Genomic DNA, 24,513 nt, shown 5'->3' on the forward strand with positions numbered 1-24,513 from the left:
AGAACAAAGCAAAATTGGTGATAAAAGTAAATTGGAAAATTGTTTAAAATTACATGCTCTATCTGAATCATGAAAGTTTATTTTGGCCTAGGCTGTCCCTTTAATGAATAACCAAGTAGTGGGGTGATAAAATAAGGAGTAAAAGCATACAAAAAGAGGAACTGGAAATATAATTGTGCTTTTATACCGAAATCATAACCACCAAAAAAGGGTGAGCTTCATGGACTCTTGCCAATATGAAAGAAATTAATTTATCAGGTAAGTTTTTACATAAATTATGTTTTCTTTCATGTAACTGGCAAGAGTCCATGAGCTAGTGACGTATGGGATAGAAATACCCAAGATGTGGAAGACCATAGAAGAGTCACTAGAAAGGGAGGGATAAAATAAAAACAGCTATTTCCGCTGAAAAAAATAAATCCACAAAAAAATAAGTCTTTCTCATAAATTTCACATAAATTTCAAGGAAAAAACTTAAATCATAAGCAGAAGAATCAAACTGAGACAGCTGCCTGAAGAACTTTTCTACCAAAGACTGCTTCAGAAGAAGCAAATACATCAAAATGGTAAAATTTAGTAAATGTATGCAAAGAAGACCAAGCGACTTCTTTGCAAATCTGATTAACCTAAGCTTCATTCTTAAAAGCCCAAGAAGTGGCGACTGATCTAGTAGAATGAGCTGTAATTCTCTGAGGCAGAGACTGTCCCACCTCCAAATAAGCCTTGTGAATCAAAAGCTTTAACTAAGATGCCAAAGAAATGGCAGAGGCTTTCTGACCTTTCCTAGGACCAGAAAAAACAACAAATAGACTAGAAGTCTTCCTGAAATATTTAGTAGCTTCGACATAATATTTCAAAGCTCTTACAACATCCAAAGAAACACAAAGAAGGAACAATGATTTCCCTACTAATGTTGTTAGAATTCACAACCTTAGGAAGAAATTTAAACAAAGTCCGTAAAACAGCCTTATCCTGATGGAAAATCAGAAAAGGAGACTCACAAGAGAGAGCAGACAATTCAGAAACTCTGAAGAGATAGCCAAAAGGAACAATACTTTCCAAGAAAGTAGTTTAATATCCAAAGAATGCAATGGCTCAAACGGAAGAGCCTGCAAAGTCTTTAAAACCAAATTAAGACTCCAAGGAGGAGAAATTGATTTAATAACAGGCTTGATACGAACCAAAGCCTGAACAAAACAGTGAATATCAGGAAGTTTAGCAATCTGTCTATGAAATAAAACAGAAAGAGCAGAGATTTGTCCCTTCAAAGTACTTGCAGACAAACCTTTATCCAAACCATCCTAAAGAAACTTTAAAAATCTAGGAATTCTAAAAGAATGCCAAGAGAATTTATGAGAAGAACACCATGAAATATAGGTTTTCCAAACCCGATAATAAATCTATTAGAAACAGACTTACGAGCCTGTAGCATAGTATTAATCACTGAGTCCGAGAAACCTCTATGACTGAGCACTAAGTTCAATTTCCATACCTTCAAATTTAGCGATTTGATATCCTGATGGAAAAACGGCCCTTGAGACAGAAGGTCTGTCCTTAAAGGAAGTGGCCAATGTGGGCAACTGGACATCCGAACAAGATCTACATACAAAAATCTGTGAGGCCTTGCTGGTGCTATCAGAAACACATGCGATTGTTCCATTATGATCTTGGAGATCACCCTTGGAAGAAGAACCAGATGCTGAAAAATGTAAGCAGGTTGGTAAAACCAAGAAACTGGTAACGCATCCACCAACTTCGCCTGAAGATCCCTGGACCTGGAAAGGTACCTGGAAAGCTTCTTGTTTAGATGGGAAGCAATCAGATCTATTTCAGGAAGACCCCACAACTGTACAATCTGACAAAATACATCTGGATGGAGAGACCACTCCCTCGGATGTAAAGACTGACGACTGAGATAAACCACTTACCAATTGTCTACACCTGGGATATGTATCACAGAAATTAGACAGGAGTTGGATTCCGTCCAAAAAGGTATCCAAGATATTTCTTTCAGCGCTAAAGGACTGCAAGTCCCACCCTGATGATTGACATATGCCACAGTTGTGACATTGTCTGTCTGAAAGAGAATTAATGATTCTCTCTTTAATAGAGGCGAAACCTGAAGAGCCCTGAAAATAGCACGGAGTTCTAAAATATTAATTGGTAACCTCGCCTCTTGAGGATTCCAAACTCCTTGTGCTGTCAGAAACCCACAAACAGCTCCCCAACTTGTGAGACTTGCATCTGCTGAAATCACAGTCGAGTAAGGACGAACAAAAGAGGCCCCTTGAATAATCCGACGATGGTCTAACCACCAAGTCAGAGAGAGTTGAGTGTTGGAATCTAAGGATATCAATTGTGATATCCAAGTATAATCCCTGCACCATTGATTCAGCATGCAAAGCTGGAGAGGTCTCATATGAAAAAGAGCAAAGGGGATTGTGTGCAATGCTGCAGTCATGAGACCTAAAACTTCCATGCACATAGCCACTGAAGGGAAGGATCGAGACTGAAGGTTTCGACAGGCAGAAACCAATTTTATTTGTCTCTTGTCTCTTAAAGACAGAGCCAAACTGAATCTATCTGGAAACCTAAAAAGGTGACCCTTGTCTGAGGAACCAATAAACTCTTTGGTAAATTGATCCTCCAACCATTTCTTTGAAGAAACAACACAAGTTGATTCATGTGAAATTCTGCTAAATGAAAAGATTGAGCCAGTGCCAAGATATTGTCCAAATAAGGAAATACCACAATACCCTGCTCTCTGATTAAATATATAAGGGCACCTAGAACCTTCAAAAAGATTATTGGAGCTGTCGCTAGGCCAAATGAAAGAGCGACAAATTGGTAATGCTTGTCTAGAAAAGAGAATCTCAGAAACCGATAGTGGTCTGGATGAATTGGAATGTGAAGATATGCATCCTGTAAGTCTATTGAGGACATGTAATGACCTTGCTGAACAAAAGGTACAATAGGTCCTTATAGTCACCATCTTGAAAGTTGGGACCCTTACAAATTGATTCAAAAACTTCAGCTCCAGAACTGGTCTGAATGAATTTTCCTTCTTCAGGACAATGAATAGATTTGAATAAAAACCCAGACCCTGTTCCAGAAGTGGAACTAGTACAATTACCCCTGAAAGCTCCAGATCTGAAACACACCTCAGAAAGGCCTGAGCTTTCACAGGATTTGATGGAACATGAGAGAGAAAAAATCTCATCACAGGAGTTCTTATTCTGACAACTATTCGATACCCCTGAGAAACAATATTCTGAATCCAAGGATTCTGAATGGAACCTGCTCAAATGTCTTAAAATAATTTAAATCTGCCCCCCTGCCATACCTTTATGTAGTCTTGGGGGCTGGCTTTGGCTTCTTATAAGGCTTTGATTTATTCCAACTTGAAGATGGCTTCCAATTGGAGCCAGAGTCTTTAGAGGAAGGAGTGTTTTTTTTGTTCTCTGTTCTGACGAAAGGAACGAAACTGATTAGAAGCTTTAGATTTACCCTTAGACTTTTTATCTTGGGGCAAAAAAACTCCCTTCGGTCCAGTAATAGTGGAAATAATAGAATCCATTTGGGAACCAAATAAATTATTACTAAATTATTATCTAAAGAATCCTTAAAATAAGTACTATCTTCCATAGGAATAGTAGTACGTTTAGCAAGAGTAGAAATAGCCCCATCAACCTTAGGGACTTTTTCCCAAAACTCTAATTTAGCAACTGGCAAAGGATACAACTTTTTAAACCTTGAATAAGGAACAAAAGAAGTACCAAGTTTAGACCATTCCTTGGCAATCACATCAGAAATAGCATCAGGAACAGAAAAAACCTCAGGAGTAGACACGGGAGGTTAATATATATATAATTTAAACATTTACTGGATTTATTATCAAGAGGACCAGACTCCCCAATATCCAAAGTTATCAACACTTCTTTTAACAAGGAACACATTTCCTAAATTTTAAAAATATAAGATGATTTAACAGTGTCAATGTCTGAAGTAGGATCTTCTGAATCAGAGAGATCCTCATCAGAGATGGATATATCAGTATGTTGTCGGTCATTACAAATTTCATCAGTAGTATGAGAAGTTTTAAAAGACCTTTTACGTTTATTTGAATGCAGAATAGCAGACATAGCCTTCTATATCGCATCAGCAATATAATTTTTCATATCAACAGGTATACCATGTACTTTAGATGTTGAAGGAACAACAGATAGTGCACTAGCACTAATCGAAACCTTTTCTGCATGCAAAAGCTTATCATGACAACTGTTACATACTACAGCTGGAGATATAACCTCCACTAGCTTACAACAGATACACTTAGCTTTGGTAGAACTGTGTTCAGTCAGCATGGTTCCTACAGCAGCTTCTGAGACAGGATCAGATTGAGACATCTTGAAAATGTAAAAGAAAAAATAACATTTAAACAAAAATATCTTATTCTTCCACATATAGCAGTTTCAGGAATGGAAAAAAAAAACAAATGCTAAAATTGACAAAAAGCAAAAAGCATAGCCCTCTGAGCATAAAGAAGGCAAGGAGCATATAGGAAGTGAGGTGAAATAAACTACATTTTTTGGCGCCAAGTATGATGCACTACGCAAAAGGAAGTTGAAATTTTTTTTTGGCTCTAACAAACATCTGGAAATGACGCAACTCACGTCATAACAAACACAATTTCACGCCAAACAACCTAGCATCAATTAAGACGCAGGAAATGGCGAACTTGTGTCATTATAGATGCATATTTGCACCAAAAAATTCTCGCGCCAAGAATGATGCAATAAATAACAGCAATTGCCAGCAAGTTTTTCAAAAGAAAACACAAGTCAAATTGGAAAAAAGACTATTCCCCAGGTAAGACAAACTTACTAAAACATGATTCCCATAATGAAACTGCCAGACTGCAAAGGGAAATACACATATACCTGACTCATGGCAAATATAAGTAAAATACATATACGGGTGGCCCTCGGTTTACAACGGTTCAATTTACACCGTTTCAGAATAACAACCTTTTTTTCCAGTCATGTGACTGCTATTGAAAAGCATTGAGAAGCAGTGCATTGATTAAAATAGCCAGTAGGTGGAGCTGTCATCTTGTGTTGCAGCAAAGCCAAGCAAGCTGAAATTAATCAGTTTAACCAGACCTGAGCTATTGAGCAGATTTCAAAGGAACAATATCTTCCTGTCTATAAATCAGTCCAGATTGGAATGCATAGAAAGAACTGTTTGCAGAAAAATTCAAGTGAAGTCTGTGTTGTGTGATTATTTTATTAGGTTTATAATGCTGTTTAGCATTTAAAGTCTTCATTTCAAAACTTTAAAAATAATGTATTAGGTGTTACTTATGACAATTTTGAGAGGGGCCTGGAACCTAACTCCCTCACTTCCCTTTGACTTACATTATAAACTGGGTTTCAATTTACAACGGTTTCGATTTACAACCATTCCTTCTGGAACCTAACCCCGGTGTAAACTGAGGGCTACCTGTATTTAAAACTTTATATTAATACATAAAGCGCTAAACCATAGCTGAGAGTGTCTTAAATAATGATACATACTTACCGAAAGACACCCATCCACATATAGCAGATAGCCAAACCAGTACAGAAAACTATCAGCAGAGGTAATGGTATATAAGAGTATATCGTCGATCTGAAAAGGGAGGTAGGAGATGAATCCCTACAACCGATAACAGAGAACCCTTGAAAAGATTTCCCGCGAGGGAAACCATAAAAAATCAATAGGCGATACTCTCTTCACATCCCTCTGACAAACACTGTACTCTGAGAGGAATTGGGCTTCAGAATGCTTAGAAGCGCCTATCATAGAAGAAAACATAAAAGTCAAACACAAACTTACTTCACCACTTCCATAGGAGGCAAAGTTCGCAAAACTGAATTGTGGGTGTGGTGAGGGGTGTATTTATAGGCATTTTGAGGTTTGGGAAACTGTGCCCCTCCTAGTAGGATTATTTATCCCATATGTCACTAGCTCATGGACTCTTGCCAATTACATGAAAGAAAAGTGCATATAAAAAGAATGTGCACGTAATGATAATGCAAGTATATTGGAACGTTGTTGTTTTTTTAATTGTGTGCTTTATCTGAATCATGAAACTTAAATTTTTTACTTTAACAGCCCTTTAAGGGCTCGTTTCCATTGAGCCGCAATTGTGGGTTTTTTTAGGTCGTCAAATTAAATAATGCTGTCAGAAGCCATTACGCTTATTGACAGTTTTCAATGGTGCATTTTCCATCATTACTAGTAGTCAGTCTCTGGCTGCCGAAAAAGATTTACACGGCTCAGTGAAAATAATAGAAGCCAAAAAACCCAAATTACACCAGGTTTCCACTGAAAATGCAAACAGTTAAAAAACTGTCAGAAGCTGTTGCTAAGGTCTCAAACATTACTGCATACTCAAATATGCATAAAAGAGGAAAAATAAGTCGTTTGAGGCCTCTTTTCCATTGAGATATTAAAGGGACAGGAAACTCCAATTTTTTCTTTCATGATTCAGATAGAACATACAATTTTTAACAACTTTCAAATGTACTTTTAATACCAAATTTGCTTCATTCTTTTTTATCCTTCACTAAAGGAAAGGTACAGCATTGCACTACTGGCAGCTGGCTAAACACATCTAGTTAGCCAATCACAAGAGACAAATGTATGCAGGCACCAATCACTAGCTAGCTCCCACTAGAGTAGGATATGTGCATATTCATTTTCCACAATGGATAACAAAAGAACAAAGCACATGCTTTATCTGATTCTTGCAAGTTTAATTTGGATTTCCTATACCTTAAACGTTTTTAAACAGTAGAAGTGTTTCACTTTATAAAACTATTATTATTCCAGGTATGAAACTAGTTGGAGTTATGTTCCTTTTTAAATATCATTATCTATTTACATATAAAATTATGATCAAGCACTTCGGATCATATCATTGCTATACACTTTAACATATACTTTTATTATGGTCTGTTAAAACACTGTTTTGTTTATGACTGTAATAATGTTTTCTTTTTCCAATAAAACAAAATTTATGCTTACCTGATAAATGTATTTATTTCCGGGCATGGAGAGTCCATGACGTCATTCCAATTACTAGTGGGATATTCAACTCCTGGCCAACAGGAGGAGGCAAAGAGCACCCCAGCAAAGCTGTTAAGTGTAACTTCCCTTACCCATAAGCCCCAGTGATTCAGCCAAAGGAAAATGGAAAAAGAAGAGAACACAGGGGTGAAAAAAGATGCCTGAGGTTTAATAAAAAAACAAAAAAACTGCTGAATTATTATTAAAAAACTCTCCATGCCTGGAAAGAAGAAATTTATCAGGTAAGCATAGATTTTGTTTTCTTTCCTATGGCCACAACGTCATTCCAATTACTAGTGGGAACCAATACCCAAGCTAGAGGACACGGAATGAACAGGGTGGGAGAACAAGGCAGGAGTACCTAAACAGAAGGCACCACCACTTGAAGAACCTTTCTCCTAAAAGAGGCCTCAGCCGAGGCAAAAGTATCAAATTTGTAGAATTTAGAAAAAGTATACAAAGAGGACCATGTTGCCGCCTTGCAAATCTGTTCCACAGAAGCTTCATTTTTGAAAGTCCAAGAAGAGGAGACAGCCCTAGTGGAATGAGCTGTAATTCTCTCTGGAGGCTGCTGTCCAACAGTCTTGAAGCAAAACGAATCATACTTCTTAACCAAAAGATTGTTGAAAATCTTTAGTAGCTTGTAGATAAAAAATGTGAGCATGCACAACATCCAAGTTATGCAAAAGACGTTCCTTATGAGAAGAAGGATTAGGACAAAAAGAAGGAACAGCAATTTCCTGATTAATGTTTCCATCTGATACTATCTTATCAAAACTCTGACATTAGGGAGAAACCCCAATTTAGTACAAAAGACTGCCTTATCTGCATGAAAAATAAGATACTGTACAGTGAATCACACTGCAGAGCTGAAAGCTCAGAAACTCTGCGAGTGGAAGAAAAAGCAAAGAGAAAGAAAACATTCCAAGATAACAACTTTATATCAACAACATGCATCGGCTCAAATGGAGTTTGCTGCAACACTTTAAGAACTAAGTTAAGACTCCAAGGAGGAGCAACAGGTTTAAACACAGGCCTGATTCTGACCAGGGTCTTAACAAAAGTTTGAACACCTGGCAAATCTGCCAGACGTTTGTGCGAAAGAGTAGACAGTGCAGAAATCTGACCCTTCAGAATACTGACTGACAAACCTTTCTCCTGGCCATCCTGAAGAAACAATAAAAGTCGGGGAATCCTCCCCCGACTCCAGGAAAAACCTTTGGCTTCACACCAAAAAAGTTATTTACGCCATACCTTATGGTAAATCCTGCAAGTAACTGGTTTACGAGCCTGAAGCATAGTATCAATGACTGCTTCCGAAAAACCTTGTCTAGACAGAATTAGGCGTACAATCTCCAAGCAGTCAGCTTCAGAGAATATAGGTTAGGATGGAGAAATGGACCCTGAAGTAGAAGGCCCTTCTTCAGAGGTAACTTCCAAGGTGAAAGAGATGACATTCTCACCAGATCTGCAAACCAGATCCTGCGAGGCCAGGCAGGAGCTATTAGAATCACTGACACTCTCTCTTGCATGATATGAGCAATGACTCGTGGAAGGAGAGTAAACGGAGGAAACAGGTATGGTAGACTGAAATCCCAAGGACCTGCTAGAGCATCCTTAAGGGCGGCCTGAGGCTCTTTTGACCTTGAACCGTAACTTGGAAGCTTGGCGTTCTGACGAGACGACATCAGATCCAACTCCGGAACCCCCACCTGAGGGTTATCCTGGCGAACACTTCTGGATGGAGAGCCCACTCTCTGGGAGGAAAAGTCTGTCTGCTCAGAAAATCCCCCTCCTAATTGTACTCTCCTGGAATGGATAGCATATAGGGGACAATCATGAGCTTCCGCCCACTGCAGAATGCGAGTCACCTCCTTCATGGCCAAGGAACTCCGAGTTCCTCCCTAGTGGGTGATGTAAGCCACTGAGGTGATGTTGTCCCACTGAAATCAGATAAACCAGACTAACGATAATTGAGGCCAAGCTGTCAAGGCATTAAAGATTGCTCTCAACTCCAAGATGTTTATTGGAATAGAAGACTCTTCCCGAGACCACATGCCCTGAGCTTTTTGAGAACCCCAAACAGCTCCCCAGCCTGACAGGCTGGCATCCGTAGTCACTATCACACAGGAATGTCTCAGAAAGCAAGTGCCCCAAGACAGATGTTCCTGTGAAATCCACCACGAGAGAGTCCCTTGTTAGGGGATTTAGATTTATCCTCTGCGATAAATCTGAATGGTCTCCGTTCCATTGACTGAGCATACAAAGCTGCAGAAGTCATAGATAGAACTGAGCAAAAGGAATGATATCCATGGAAGCCACCATCAGACAAATCCTCTCCATGCATTGAGCCACTGATGGACGAATAGCAGACTGGAGAGAAAGGCAAGAAGCAAGAAGTTTGGATTTTCTGATGTCCATCAGAAAAATCTTCATGGGCAGGGAATCTATGATTGTCCCTAGAAAACACACTCTTGTAGCTGGAACTAGAGAACTCTTTCCCAGATTTACTTTCCACCTGTGGGAACATAGAAAAAACATAAACATCTCTGCATGATATTGCTAGCAGAAAAGATGATGCCTGAACCAAGATGTCGTCTAGATATGGCGCCACAGCAATTCCCTGAGATCTGATCACAGCCAATAGAGCTCCGAGAACCTTTCTGAATATTCTGGAAGCCGTGGCAAGACCAAACGGAAGTTCAATAAATTGGAAATGCTTGTCCAGAAAGGCAAACCTTTGAAATTGGAGATGATTCCTGTGAATGGGAATGTGTTAATATGCATCCTTCAGATCTATAGTTGTCATGAACTGACCTTCTTGAACAATGGAAGAATGGAGCAAATAATTTCTATCTTGAAGGACGGAACCCTGAGGAATTTATTGAGACACATTAGGTCTAGAATGGGATGGAAAGTTTCCTCCTTTTTTGGAACCACAAATAGATTTTCAATAAAATCTTAACCTTGTTCCTATAAAGGGACTGGTACAATAACTCCCAGGGAGGATAGGTCCTCTACGCAATTTAAGAATGCCTCCCTCTATACCTGGATTGAGGATAGACTTGACAGGAAAAGTCTATTCTATTTTGTAACCCTGGTATACTATGTTCACAGCCCACAGATCTGGAACATCTCATATCCATGCCTGTTGATATAAAGAAAGCCTGACCCCCCAATTGATCCAAAATCAGATCGGGGCAAACCCTTCATGCTGATTTAGAGTCAGCGGATGGACACTATTTCCCCGGTCCCAGGATCTGGGATATCACAGATCCAAGACAGATGACCAAAAGAAAATATAGCCCCACACTTGAGGCTATATCTAGGCTGACCATATTGCCGCTTTAAAAAGGGACACATATGAAAAATACATATGTCAGGGCTGTTTAAAGAAATGCTTTGAATAATGTATAAGAACTCTGACATATGTATTTTTCATATGTGTCCTTTTTTAAAGCGGCAATATGGTCCCCCTAACATAAATAGATGTGTATGTATTTATCTCTATGTTAAAGCCTTTTGCATATGTATATGTGTGTACATATGTATTTATGTGTTTTACTGTATATTTACTGTACATTTTTCACATTCCAATGTTCTTCACTTACAGGATATACAAACATAAATATAAATATGGATAAAAAAAGAGGATCTGAGGGATAAGACAGAGATGAGCAGAGGGATGACACCAATAGAGCTGATTGATGAGACAAAAAGAAGGCAAAGGATGATGTTTAGAAGCTGAGGAGTGACACATGAAAGAGCTGAGCAATGAGACAAAGAGAAGGCAAAGGATGAGGTTCAGAAGCTGATGAGTGACACATGAAAGAGCTGATTGATGAGACAAAAAAAAGTCAAAGGATGACGTTCAGAAGCTGAGGAGTGACACATGAAAGAGCTGAGCAATGAGACAAAGAGAAGGCAAAGGATGAGGTTCAGAAGCTGAGGGGATAACACATGAAAGATCTGATTAATGAGACTAAGAGAAGGCAAAGGATGAGGTTCAGAAGCTGAGGGGATGACACATGAAAGAGCTGATTAATGAGACAAAGAGAAGGCAAAGGATGAGGTTCAGAAGCTGAGGAGTGACACATGAAAGATCTGATTAATGAGGCAAAGAGAAGGAAACAGATGAGGTTAAGAAGCTGAGGAGTGACACATGAAAGAGCTGATTAATGAGACAAAGAGAAGGAGAAGGATGAGATTAAGAAGCTGAGGAGTGACACATGAAAGAGCTAATTAATGAGACAAAGAGAAAGAAAAGGATGAGGTTAAGAAGCAGAGAGATGTGTCAGAGGGAGCTGATTAATGAGACAAAGAGAAGGAAAAGGATGAGGTTAAGAAGCTGAGGAGTGACACATGAAAGAGCTGATTAATGAGACAAAGAGAAAGAGAAGGATGAGGTTAAGAAGCAGAGAGATGTGTCAGAGGGAGCTGATTAATGAGACAAAGAGAAGGAAAAGGATGAGGTTCAGAAGCTGAGGAGTGACACATGAAAGAGCTGATTAATGAGACAAAGAGAAAGAGAAGGATGAGGTTAAGAAGCAGAGAGATGTGTCAGAGGGAGCTGATTAATGAGACAAAGAGAAGGAAAAGGATGAGGTTCAGAAGCTGAGGAGTGACACGTGAAAGAGCTGATTAATGAGACAAAGAGAAAGAGAAGGATGAGGTTAAGAAGCAGAGAGATGTGTCAGAGGGAGCTGATTAATGAGACAAAGAGGAGGAAAAGGATGAGGTTAAGAAGCTGAGGAGTGACACATGAAAGAGCTGATTAATGAGACAAAGAGAAAGAGAAGGATGAGGTTAAGAAGCAGAGAGATGTGTCAGAGGGAGCTGATTAATGAGACAAAGAGAAGGAAAAGGATGAGGTTCAGAAGCTGAGGAGTGACACATGAAAGAGCTGATTAATGAGACAAAGAGAAAGAGAAGGATGAGGTTAAGAAGCAGAGAGATGTGTCAGAGGGAGCTGATTAATGAGACAAAGAGAAAGAAAAGGATGAGGTTAAGAAGCAGAGAGATGTGTCAGAGGGAGCTGAGGCATGAGATAATGTTGAAGTGATGGAGGAAAGAATTACAGACTATGAAAGGATTGTATGTAAATTTGCAAATAAAGAAAATAAAGAAAATTAAAAACAAATGTGAGTAAGGTGTGCAGTGCAGTGTGTATGTGAGCTACTAGAAACATATCTGTGAATGAATTTGCTGGAAAAAAGGGAATGTAATAGTAATATTCAACCATTAAATAATTTGAAATTTTAATTTTTATTTAAAAATCCAAAACTCTTCTTTTGTGACAAGTTGAGCTGATCTATCACTTTATCAATGGCTTGAAATCTGAAGATCGATTGTTGCTTCACGCTATGTTTTGAAAAAGACTTTCCACAGGAGTTTAAGGAGAGATAACAATCTTCTAGCATCCTGGTTGTACACCCTACGTACTGTTTACCACATAGGGGCTAGATTATGAGTGAAGCGCTAACTGCAGCAGACAAGCAATATCAGCTCTTTTCATGTGGCAGAAATAGCCTGCGTATTACAATTTAAAAGTAAACGCAAGAGTGCAATTGCTCATCAAGTTAGCGTAACTTCAGAGCTTGCGTAAAGGATGGGGAAGAAAAAAGATGCACTAAACACTACATAAATATATGTAAATGTACACACTCATATAAACACATTCTGATAAAAATTATTAAAAAATAATAATAAAACAGTTATTTGGACTCAAAGATATATGGTATAAGATGTTTGAAAAAAAAGGGCTGCAAAGCGTGTATGTGTACATATGTATTTAAGTATTTACTAGCTGTTGCCCGCGGCTTCACTCACATGGATTTTGTGATTTGTAAAAAATAGCAAAAAACAAGAGCACTCCAAACGACGTATGCCCTCACGTGTGTGCCCGTTATGGTTGCACACTTGCTGACATGATCAGTTTTTTTTATTACCATTAAAATATTAAATATAGATATATTCACTAAATATTGGTAGACCGCCACACGTTATAATGTAGACAGATAGTTATTGTTTATCATAAATAACTATCATCTTTCTTTCACAGACACTTTTATAGGTTTAGTATTTAGGGTAATTGACAGTTACATTTTATTTGCTCACTTTCAAAGTGAAACATATTTGTCGATTATAATATCACCTACACTTTTAGGTAGAATGACCACGACTGGACATATTATTAATTTTATTCCCCTTAATAGGGTTATGGTTATAGTGAGACAGGTTCACATTGTACACTTTTATCTCTTATATATTTTTTTGCGGATATACTTGATATTAACTTGTTCAATATAGATAGTAATAGTGGCTATAATATTGTAGCGCCACATAGCATATCTCAATCTTTCTCATATTGTAAATTTTCTATTTATTTCACTTTTATGTCCGGCTATCCGGCATTAGCATCTCCTGTCAGTGGAGATCAGAGTTAGTAGGCTTATCGATACGGTCATCCACTGAATATTATCTCATATATATGATTGTGTTTTTGGATATATTATCGCTATTTGATGGTCCGGTCTCCTGTCGGAGCTCGTAGTGACAGACATAGTTGTTGGGATAAGATCAGCTGTCATCAGGGATTTCACCCTTAACCTTACCACTCCGGAGAGACAGAAGCATGTTTACGGTGTGACGCAATATGATGCTAAGCGCTCAGATTGGTGACTAATAGAAACAAATGGTAAAAAAACGCCCATTTCACCCCAGCTGTAGAAAATACGAAAATAAACATATGTTTAAATCGGTCACCTACAAATGTTTACTACTATGAAGGGGATTAAATTTAAAGAAGACTAATGTATTTACCACACTCAAGGTTTAAGGTATACAATTGGGTTTATGTTCAAATGTTTAACATTTACATTGTTATGTACATAACTGGTTAGTAACGAACCGCTATTAAGCACTGATTCCTATTTTATGGATCTAACAATACGGGCTCTCTGATTCACACATTGGGGAATGGTTAGTATAGCTACGGCTTACTACATGAAAGTGGTTGTTGTACTTTGTATATTTAACATGTGATTTTATCGTATGTAACATCAGAAACTAATTTTGAACAACTGGGAATAGATACACCTGTGTTGGGAGGTGTGTGTTTATGAATTAATGCTGATTAATTATGTTCAGTATATAGCTCAGGACTCTCAGTTAGGAAACATATGCCTGATGAAACAGCGTGGTAGCTGAGAAACGCGTTGCATGAATTTATGAATTTACGCATTATTTTTATTACATAGTGTTACTGCTGTGCACTGTGTGTTTTAAATACAGCATTTTAATAAAAGCAAGGATTTTTTATCATCTATTCCGATTGAGAGCCTAAGTTATTCTCCCTGAGAAGACGCCCTACACTGAGGTGTGTGGATTCCTAAGAGCAGTGAGCTGGGGCACTGAGATATCCCAGCAGGCGAAACTAAGCACGAGTGGGTGCTGCCCTCTTTGTGAGTACCCGTCTAAACATCTAGTTGATTGCTTGTTGTGTAAACTGTATTACACCAGGACGCGCCCTTTCTTTTTGTGTACTCCCACAGAATTTGTTCTGCAATCTTCTTATAGCCTAGGCCATCTTTATGTAGAGCAGCGGTTCCCAACCTGGGGTACGTGTACCCCTGGGGGTACTTGGCAGGCCGGTTGGGGGTACACAAAAATATTGTTGGTAATGGCGGAAGATGCGGGGGGAGGGTCGGGGGGCACTCTCAATGGGTCATCAACTAATAAGCATTGTGGAACTGTGGAAGGAAGGAGCATTTAGCCGGAAAGTGACAAATTAGGTCCTGGCCTGGCATATAGGCAGATGGGAGCCCCTGCACCTGAAATATGTGGACCGGGTGTGGATGACTCCGGTCCACATATTAATGATCACCCTGTGTCACCAGACAGCTTAGCCTCCTGCTCCACCCACCTCTGTCCCATGCACACAATTTTGACTGCAAGTGCTCAAATAGAAGCGGCACTGCAGCAGCTTAGCTATGTGGACACGTGTGATAGAGCTGTTGAGATTGCGAGTCACACAGGCGAGGCAGGTCTGCATCCCCAAATAAGTTATAGTCAGTGCCGGTAAGTAAAGTACTGCTTCTAGTGCTTGCTTGATTCAGACTGCTTCACTTCCAACTAAAAACGTTCATAGTGGCTGGGTGGTTAATATCGATCTGATCTCACAAATTTAAATATTTATTTTTATGATCATTATACTTTGACTCCCCCCCAGGGCCTTGTTTAGGAGCAACCAGGCAGCTGCCAGGGGCACCAGCCACATAGCAGGACTCCTGAGAATAAGATCTGAGCTTTAATTCTGTTGATACACGTACAGTTGTATGCAATTCAGGAATAGCTTACCTCCCCTATAAAAAAGTGCTTCCTTTATTTTGAGGGATGGGTGGGGGTAATGAAGAGAGGGGGGTACTCATAAATGAAAAGCCTAATCAAGGGGTACAGGAGAGAAAAAAGGTTGGGAACCGCTGATGTAGAGCAACAATTCTTATTTTCAGATCCTCAGAGAGTTCTTTGCCATGAGGTGCCATGTTGAACTTCCAGTGACCAGTATGAGAGAGTGTGAGAGCAATAACACCAAATTTAACACACCTGCTCCCCAGTCACACCTGAGACCTTGTAACACTAACGAGTCACATGACACTGGGGAGGGAAAATGGCTAAATGGGCCCAATTTGGACATTTTCACTTAGTGGTATACTCACTTTTGTTGCCAACGGTTTAGACATTAATGGCTGTGTGTTGAGTTATTTTGAGGGGACAGCAAATTTACACTGTTATACAGGCTGTACTCTCACTACTTTACATTGTAGTAAAGTGTCATTCCTTCAGTGTTGTCACATGAAAAGATATAATAAAAGATTTACAAAAATGTGAGGGGTGGACTCAATTTTGTGAGATACTGTATATATTTAATATATATGAATATAATACATATAAATAGATACCTAATTGTTTTACCAATAACTTGTCTTGTTTGAGGACAGGGTAATATTTATTTATCTCTGTTGCTGCCTCTATATAGGTTGTAATAAATCCTATTCCTTGATTTGAGGAGTTCTTATTATTGATTGTTATTATTATTATGGATTTGGAAAGAAAGCTATTTCTATCCAACCTTTTTTTAACGCTTTTGTAAGCATTGTAAATTAACTTCCTGGGATATTTCTTCGTAATCCTCTAGTTTGCAGCAATTGCTGCAAGATAGAGACCTATTCTTGAAAGAGAACAGGAATAAGAGGAAGTTCTGCCTTTACATGTTTTTATCTACTTGACTGCAAAGGGCTCCAATGCACTTATATTATGTCTATATATGTGTACATATATACACATATAAATACATATATGAATACATATATACACATATAAATACATACATGAATACATATATACACATATAAATATATATATATACACATATAAATACATATGAATACATATATACACATATAAATACATATTTGAATACATATATACACATATAAATACATACATGAATACATATATACACATATAAATACATATATGAATACATATATACACATAGAAATACATATATGAATACATATATACACATATAAATACATATATGAATACATATATACACATATAAATACATATATGAATACATATATACACATATAAATACATATTTGAATATGTATTTATATGTGTGAATATATGAATATTTTGCGTTATGAGGGGTGCGGTACTAACTTGCAAGTTATTGTCACCGCTCACTTACCTACAGCGCTGGTATTACAGGTTTTTATAAACCCGGCATTAAAAGACAAGAAGTGAGCTTGGAGCAAACTTGTGCTCGATACCGCACTCCAATACCAGCGCTGCTTAAGTCAGCGGTGAGCTGGTTGTACGTGCTCATGCACGATTTCCCCATACACATCAATGGGGAGAGCCGGCTGAAAAAAAGTCTAACACCTGCAATAAAGCAGCGTAAAGCTCCATAACGCAGCCCCATTGATTCCAATGGGGAAACTAAATTTATCTTTACACCTAATACACTAACAAGAACCCCGAGTCTAAACACCCCTAATCTTACACTTATTAACCCCTAATCTGCCGTTCCTAACATCGCCGCCACCTACCTACATTAACCCCTAATCTGCCGCCCCCAACGCCACTGCCACTATATTAAATGTATTAACCCCTAAGTCTAACCCTAACCCTAACACCGCCTAACTTAAATATAATTAAAATAAATCTAAATAAAACCTACTATTAATAACTAAATAATTCCTATTTAAAACTAAATACTTACCTATAAAATAAACCCTAAGCTGGAAAGTTGGTTAAAGATCCGGTTGGGGGAGGAGCAGCTATGCGCAGCTCCAGAGCGGGTCTGCCTCATGTGGAGAGACGCTAGTTCCAGCCCTCCTAACGTGACCCTAGGACCCAGCTAGGAGACCGGGTCAAGGATCCAGAGATCACCGTGCCGGGTGCCACCCTAAGTCCTCTACGGCTAAGGAGAGGGGAATGCCCCACAGGCTCAAAGCGAGTAAGCTAAGCGGGTAATACCGCAAACGGATAAAGTCCGGCAAGCAGGAAGGAGTAAAGGTGCAGGCCTGAATGAGAGGTCTGCTGCAGGGGTCATACGTACCAGTACTGCCTGGAGGCAATCAACTTGCAGTGTCCCTGTTAAGGAGGAGTGCTGCTCTCCAGAATATTGCAGCTTACAAAGGAGACCAAAGCTTTTGCAATTAGAGAGCGGCTGCCTTCAGCACCACATCAGAGAAGGATTTTTTCATCAAAACAGCATAGATCAGCCTAAGGGCCCAGACGCAAGACAGCGAACCTGAGGCTGGGGAAAAGGCTATACTCCATTTGACAAAGAAGCACAGGTGGTAAGGAACCTTGAGAATACCACCCAGGTAACATTTATCTTTGTACTTTAAAACTGTTAAATGGAAGCCTTATTGGGTTAACATTAATACCCCTGACTAATGGTGACATAAAACACTAAAAACTGCTAAGGAAGGAAAAAAAAAAAAAAGGGGTCTTCTTGCTTTTGAATATATTACTTCTGGACAGAAGGACATGACGGCTTGGGCAAACTAGCTCATTAAATTCCCCTTGAGGTTTCTGTTGGTCCCCATGAAGGCAGTAAATAACAGATAGAGTGGACATAGAGGAAAAAGGGGAAAAGAAGGGAAAACAAAGAAAAAGAAAAGAAGCAGTTTATTATTGTTGATATTTCCTGGCATATACTGTGATAAAAATGTAGAAAAAGGTTGTATGTCAAATGCTGAAAAGTGTTATCAATATTCACTGTGATAAGTACTGTGACATGCATACTGTAGGCAGATTAAGAGGCATAGGCTATAAGAAATCTAGAGAACACCACCCAGGTAACATTTATTTGTGTTCTCTAATTCTGTTAAATTGAAGCCTTACTAGATTAAGATTATAACCTCTGATTAATAGTGGCATAAAACACTAAAAAACTGCCAGAGAGGGGCCCCTTTTTTGAACATATTACTTCTGGAAAGATAAGCTGTATGTTAAAGGCTAAAAAGTGTTATTATTATTTGCAGTGATAGATATTGTACTGTGCATACTGCAGATAGATCATATACTTATTAGTTGTATTCTACTTGGAAGACTAGCCTATAATAAATCCCTAGCTTAGTTCTTAGGGGATGGCCATATTGAAGTATAGCCCAATGTAAGAGATGCAAAACATCCAAGTCTTTAAAAGCATAAGGTCTTTTTTTTTTTCCTTTTGGAATATTAGAATACACAGATATCTTAGTATAAATACTAAAAGGTTAATCTAGGTATAGGGCGTAATAGGCCTCTGGCAGGATATTAAAATTAAGGTTAATGGAAAGAATTTGATTGAGTAGAAGAAAATGTATACACTGCTCCTATAAGGGATCTTATATAAAGCACAGTATCTGCTTCACATAATTTTACACTTTTTTTTTTTTCTCACGTAAGGGTTTTTGAGGATAGTACAACAGGCGTATTGCCTGCTTAATGTGAGTTTCATATATATATAGGTTGACAAATCACTAAATACACAGTGTTAAAGAAGGAAGGTAGAAGAATTTTTTTTTTTTTTTTTTTTTTTTCAAGAGAACATATGGATAAATATATATCACAGCACAAGAATAAGTCTCCAGCTATGGCTGCTAGAAGTAGGGGAAAAAAAAATAAAGGAAGCAGTGAATCTGTGTCAGAATCCATTAATGAGAGTGTTAATCAGTTTGACACACAGGCTCTAGTTAAGATGATGTCAGACATCTTTTTGCCTCAGTTTGACTTAATTAAGTCTGAGATATCAGGCTTGACAAACGAGGTGAGACAGTTCTCAAAAAGACTAACAGAGGTTGAACAACGAGTGTCAGATCTGGAGGATAGGGTTGAAGGTCAAGAGGCAAATATTGTGGATATAAGAAAGAATTATGATAAGTTACAACAGAAAGTAGATGATTTAGAAAATCGAGCACGCAGAAATAATATCAAAATAATAGGACTACCAGAAGATACACAATATAAGGACCTGAATGTATTCATGGCTGAAATTTTGCCCAATTTACTGGATATGCCCCCCGCAGACATACCCCTCACAGTAGAAAGAGCACACAGAATAGGAAATAGAAGGGAAGATAGCAACATAGACAGACCGAGACCGGTAATTACTAGATATCTCAATTTCCAAGATAAGGTGAAATTGTTACACTATTATAGGAAAAAGAGGGATTTAGTCATAGAAGGAAAAAGGATCCTTATATTCCAAGATTTCTCAGTAGAAGTATCTAATAAAAGGAGATTAATGTCGCCTCTGTGTACACAATTGATAAATAAGGGTTACAATGCCACATTAATATATCCAGCAAGAATACGTATTCAGGGCACCAAAGGGACAACAATTTTAGAAAACACTAAAGAGGCTGAAACATTCATGAGAGAGGAGGTGATATAAAAAGAGGTATACACAATAAGAAATTGACTTTTTGAACCTGTATGATAAAATGTATAGAAAAGGTAGAGTGCAAAGGGTGGATATGGGGGAGGGGGATTTTTCCTCTTTTACCTTTTTTTTTTTTTTTTTTTTCTCTTTATATTTGGACGTTTCCACCTGGACAGGTGATCTGAATAAAAATGACTAGTCAGATTAGATTTACCTCTTGGAACGTAGGAGGTTTTACCTCTCCGATAAAAAGGAAAGCTATTTTGGGACAATTAAAGGGTCTGAAGACCGACATTGCTCTTATCCAGAAGACACATCTAAAAGAAAAGGAATTAGCCAAATTGAAAACTAGCCGGGTGGGAGAAGTAATAGGCACCCCATGTAATAAAAGAAAGAAAGGGGTTGCAATTTTATTGAATAAAAAGTTACAATACACAGTTATATCCTCAGAGTTAGATACAGAAGCAAGATACATGATAGTAAAAATAGAGGTGGAGAAGAGAAGATTTACCATTTGCAATGTATACGGCCCCAATGACCACACCCCCACATTTTGGCTAAATCTCCAATCACAGTTACTGGAAAAAAACAGAAGGGACTCTCATAATAGGGGGGGACTTTAATATGGCCCCCCAAACTCCTATTGACAGAATAAGAGAGGGATCAGCTAGAAAAAAAACTAGAAGAGATAAATTAGAGGCTAAATTATTTAGGAAATTTATGGTAAATCTTAACATAAAGGATATCTGGAGAGAGAGGAACCCGATAGACAAGGAATATACATGTGCCTCTAAGGCTCACAGGACGCTCTCAAGGATTGATATGTTTTTAATTTCGGAGAAATTATCAGGTTTAGATGTAGAAGTAGAGATAAAAGAAATAACAATATCAGACCATGCCCCACTAATCCTTAAAATTAGTATAAATAGTGGCAACTCCCCCCTAAAAAGATTCCGATTCCCGAATTATCTGATTAATAATACAGATTTTAAAAATATGTTGGTAATAAAGTGGCAGGATTTTTGTATGAATAACTCAGAATACTTGGATAAGCCGGAGATATTCTGGGAAGCGTCAAAAGCGGTAATTAGAGGCGAAGTTATTGCGTATATGTGTAAAAAAAAGATTAAACAAAGAAATAGAGAAAATGAAATGGTAAAGAGGCTAAGCTCAGCATACAATAGATATCTTGACGAGCCAAATAGGAACAATTGGCAGCAATATGTAGAGGCTAAGGAGGCTAGAGACATATGGCTACTAGATAAAACTACACAACAAGAACTTAGAATGAGTGCAAAATTTTTTAGATTTGGGAATAAAGCAGGGAAGCTATTAGCAAACCTAGTCAAGAAATCGAAAGGACATAATCATATTAGCTCTATATCTACGAACGGTAAGACGGTTAATAAGACAGAAGATATTCTAAAGTTATTTACAGAATATTACCGGAAGATATATAGCCCAGGAGAACTAAATTTTGAAAGAAAAGCTGAATTTTGGACTAAACTAAAAAATGTAAAGCTTAAGGAAGCAGATAGTAAAAGAATCATCAGACCCATTTCAGATGAGGAGATTAGCAATGCTATTAAGAATTTAAAAAATAGTAAAGCATCTGGGCCAGATCTACTACCAAATGAATACTATAAAATAATATCAGAACATATAATTCCTATCTTATCTTCCCTGTTTAATTCATACCTTATTAAGGGGGAGGAAATGTCATCCCACTTCACGGCATCCTGGACCACTTTAATTTTAAAACCAAACAAAAATCCAATAACCATGGAATCATATAGACCCATATCTTTGTTAAATTCAGATTATAAAATTTTGACAAGCATTATCGCAAACAGACTTCAGGAGGTTTTGGAATCAGTAATTCATAATGATCAGACGGGTTTTATGAAAGGAAGAAATTCCTCTTCTAACTTGCGAAAAGTATTTTTGGTGTTAGATTATCTGAAAAATGCAAAACAAGAACAGAGAGGGAAAAAAAAAGAAGAAAAAAGGTGAAGGAGGTGGAAAACTATCTAGTCTAGCAATAATCTCTTTAGACGCACAAAAAGCTTTCGACTCGGTGGAATGGGATCATCTTTTTACTTCACTGTTAGAATTCGGTTTCCCTGAGACAATAATTAATTTAGTTAAAAATATTTACAAAAAACCTTGCACTGCACTTTTAATAAATGGTCAGATATCAGAAAGTTTAACACTAGGCAGAGGTACCCGCCAGGGATGCCCCCTTTCACCCCTATTGTTTAACATCGTAATAGAATCACTTGCTATTATCTTAAGGGAGAAAATACAAGGGATTAAGGTGGGCAATTATGAATGTAAAGTTTCCCTATATGCAGACGATCTGTTATTGTATGTACGTAATCTTAAGGAAAATATTCCATTAATACTTGAAATAATTAAAGATTTTAGTTCTTTCTCAGGCTACAGGATAAATCTTTGTAAATCTGAAGTGATGGTAATCAAGGGAGATAAAGACATAAAATTGGAAAATTACTTTAAAATTGCCCAAGAAGGTATTAGATATTTAGGAATCTTGATTTCAACTAAAGAGGACACATGGTATAGTATGAATTATACACCATTATTAAAGAAAATAAAAGAAGATTTAAGAGCTTGGACCAAGCTTCCTATTTCAATCTCTGGTAGAGTCAATCTCTTTAAAATGATCATCTTCCCGAAAATCTTATATTTAATCCAAAACATCCCGGTGATGATCTTGAAAAAAGACATAAGAGGAGTCTCATCAGCTGTAAGGCAATTTATTTGGAATAATAAGAGACCTAGAATATCATTAAACAAATTATACCTGCAGAGAGGTATGGGCGGATTAGCTCTACCAAATCTGGAATATTATAATTGGGTAATGTTAAGCCGAATAGTAGTGGAATGGATAACGCGAATAGTAGTGGAATGGATAACGGGGGCCAAGTACTATACGATACCAGAGGCTGAGAGAAATTTTTTCAAACCGTACGATTTACTGAATATTATACACAATCAGTGGCAGAAACTTCCGGTTAACATTAGGAATACAAAAACCATAGCTAACCCGATAATAGCCTGGCAAAAACTTTGCAAAAAATTGGGCGTTGAATTTGGTATGTCCAAATATTTGTCTATACAGAATAACTTGGTATTTCCAGCAGGTATTCACTCCCCTTTATTTCAAAACTGGGAAGGAAAGGGGTTGAAATTTATCCATCAAATACTAGACACAGAAAGAAAGGTTGTTAAAACATTTGATGTGTTAAAAAGGGACTTTCTAATAGATAATAGAGATTTCTATGCTTATCTACAGGTCAGGCATTATGCGAACCAACTTATTAAGGAAAATGGATGGGACTGGGGGTGGAATAAGATTGAACCCTGGTTAAAGATGGTTAAACAAGGATTTTATTCAATCTCACCATGGTATAAAATTATTTTTGTCCAGGAAGGCCAAAACAATCTAAATAATTTAACTGACAAATGGGGACCCTACATTACAGGAATTAATGACCCCATTGAAAGATTAAGTGAGTCAATTTCGCAAGTAGCAAAAATAACAATATCTGAAACTTGGAGAGAGGCACATTTAAAATTATTATACAGAACGTATTACACCCCTAAGAAAGGAGCAGATTGGGGCAATACACAGTTTAATAAATGTCCAAAATGTAGTAAATACGCTGCTGACTTGATACATATGATTTGGGAATGTCCCTTAATTAGACAATTCTGGCTTAAAATCAAGTATTGGCTGGAGAAGATCTTAAAGAGACCCAGTAACATTGAGTTAGAACAAGTACTGTTTCTTTCAAGATCTAAAGAATTAGGGAGAGATTGGAAATTTATATATATATCGGTACTAGCGGCGAGGAGTATAATTTTTAAAAACTGGAAAGATAATAAGAAACCTAGTTTCGTAGAATGGAAGAACTTTTTGATAAAACAGGCAGTTATTGAACAATATGATGTACAGAATATCGATGAGAATGCAAATATAGAATATATGAATAAATGGGGGAAACTGATACATTCATTGTCTGCTACTTTGCAGAAACAGTTCTTGTATTCTTATAGGAATTTAGAAGAACTCGAAGTTTAGATAGAGGCCAGTTGGGAACGGTTAACAAACAAATATATATATATATATTTTTTTTTTTTCTTTTTCTGTTTTGTTTTGTTTTCTATTAGATATGTTTTTGTTTTTTTTTGTTTTGTTTTTTAGGTTTAGCCGTTGACATAGCTTGTCAACGGCATGGGATTAGGTGGAATTAAAAATCCAAAAATTATAAGATTAGAATACAGGATGAGTTTTATTTTTTATAGTATTGATTGAAGGGCGGTAAAAAGAATTATGCTCAGTTCATGAAGGGCCCTATGTTTTTCATTGATGTTTGAAAGTTGCAAAACACCCTGCGAGGTGGAATTATGACCGAAAATGAGAGGTCAGT

Source organism: Bombina bombina, chromosome 1 (genome assembly GCF_027579735.1).
Source record: "Bombina bombina isolate aBomBom1 chromosome 1, aBomBom1.pri, whole genome shotgun sequence".
NCBI lineage: Eukaryota > Metazoa > Chordata > Amphibia > Anura > Bombinatoridae > Bombina > Bombina bombina.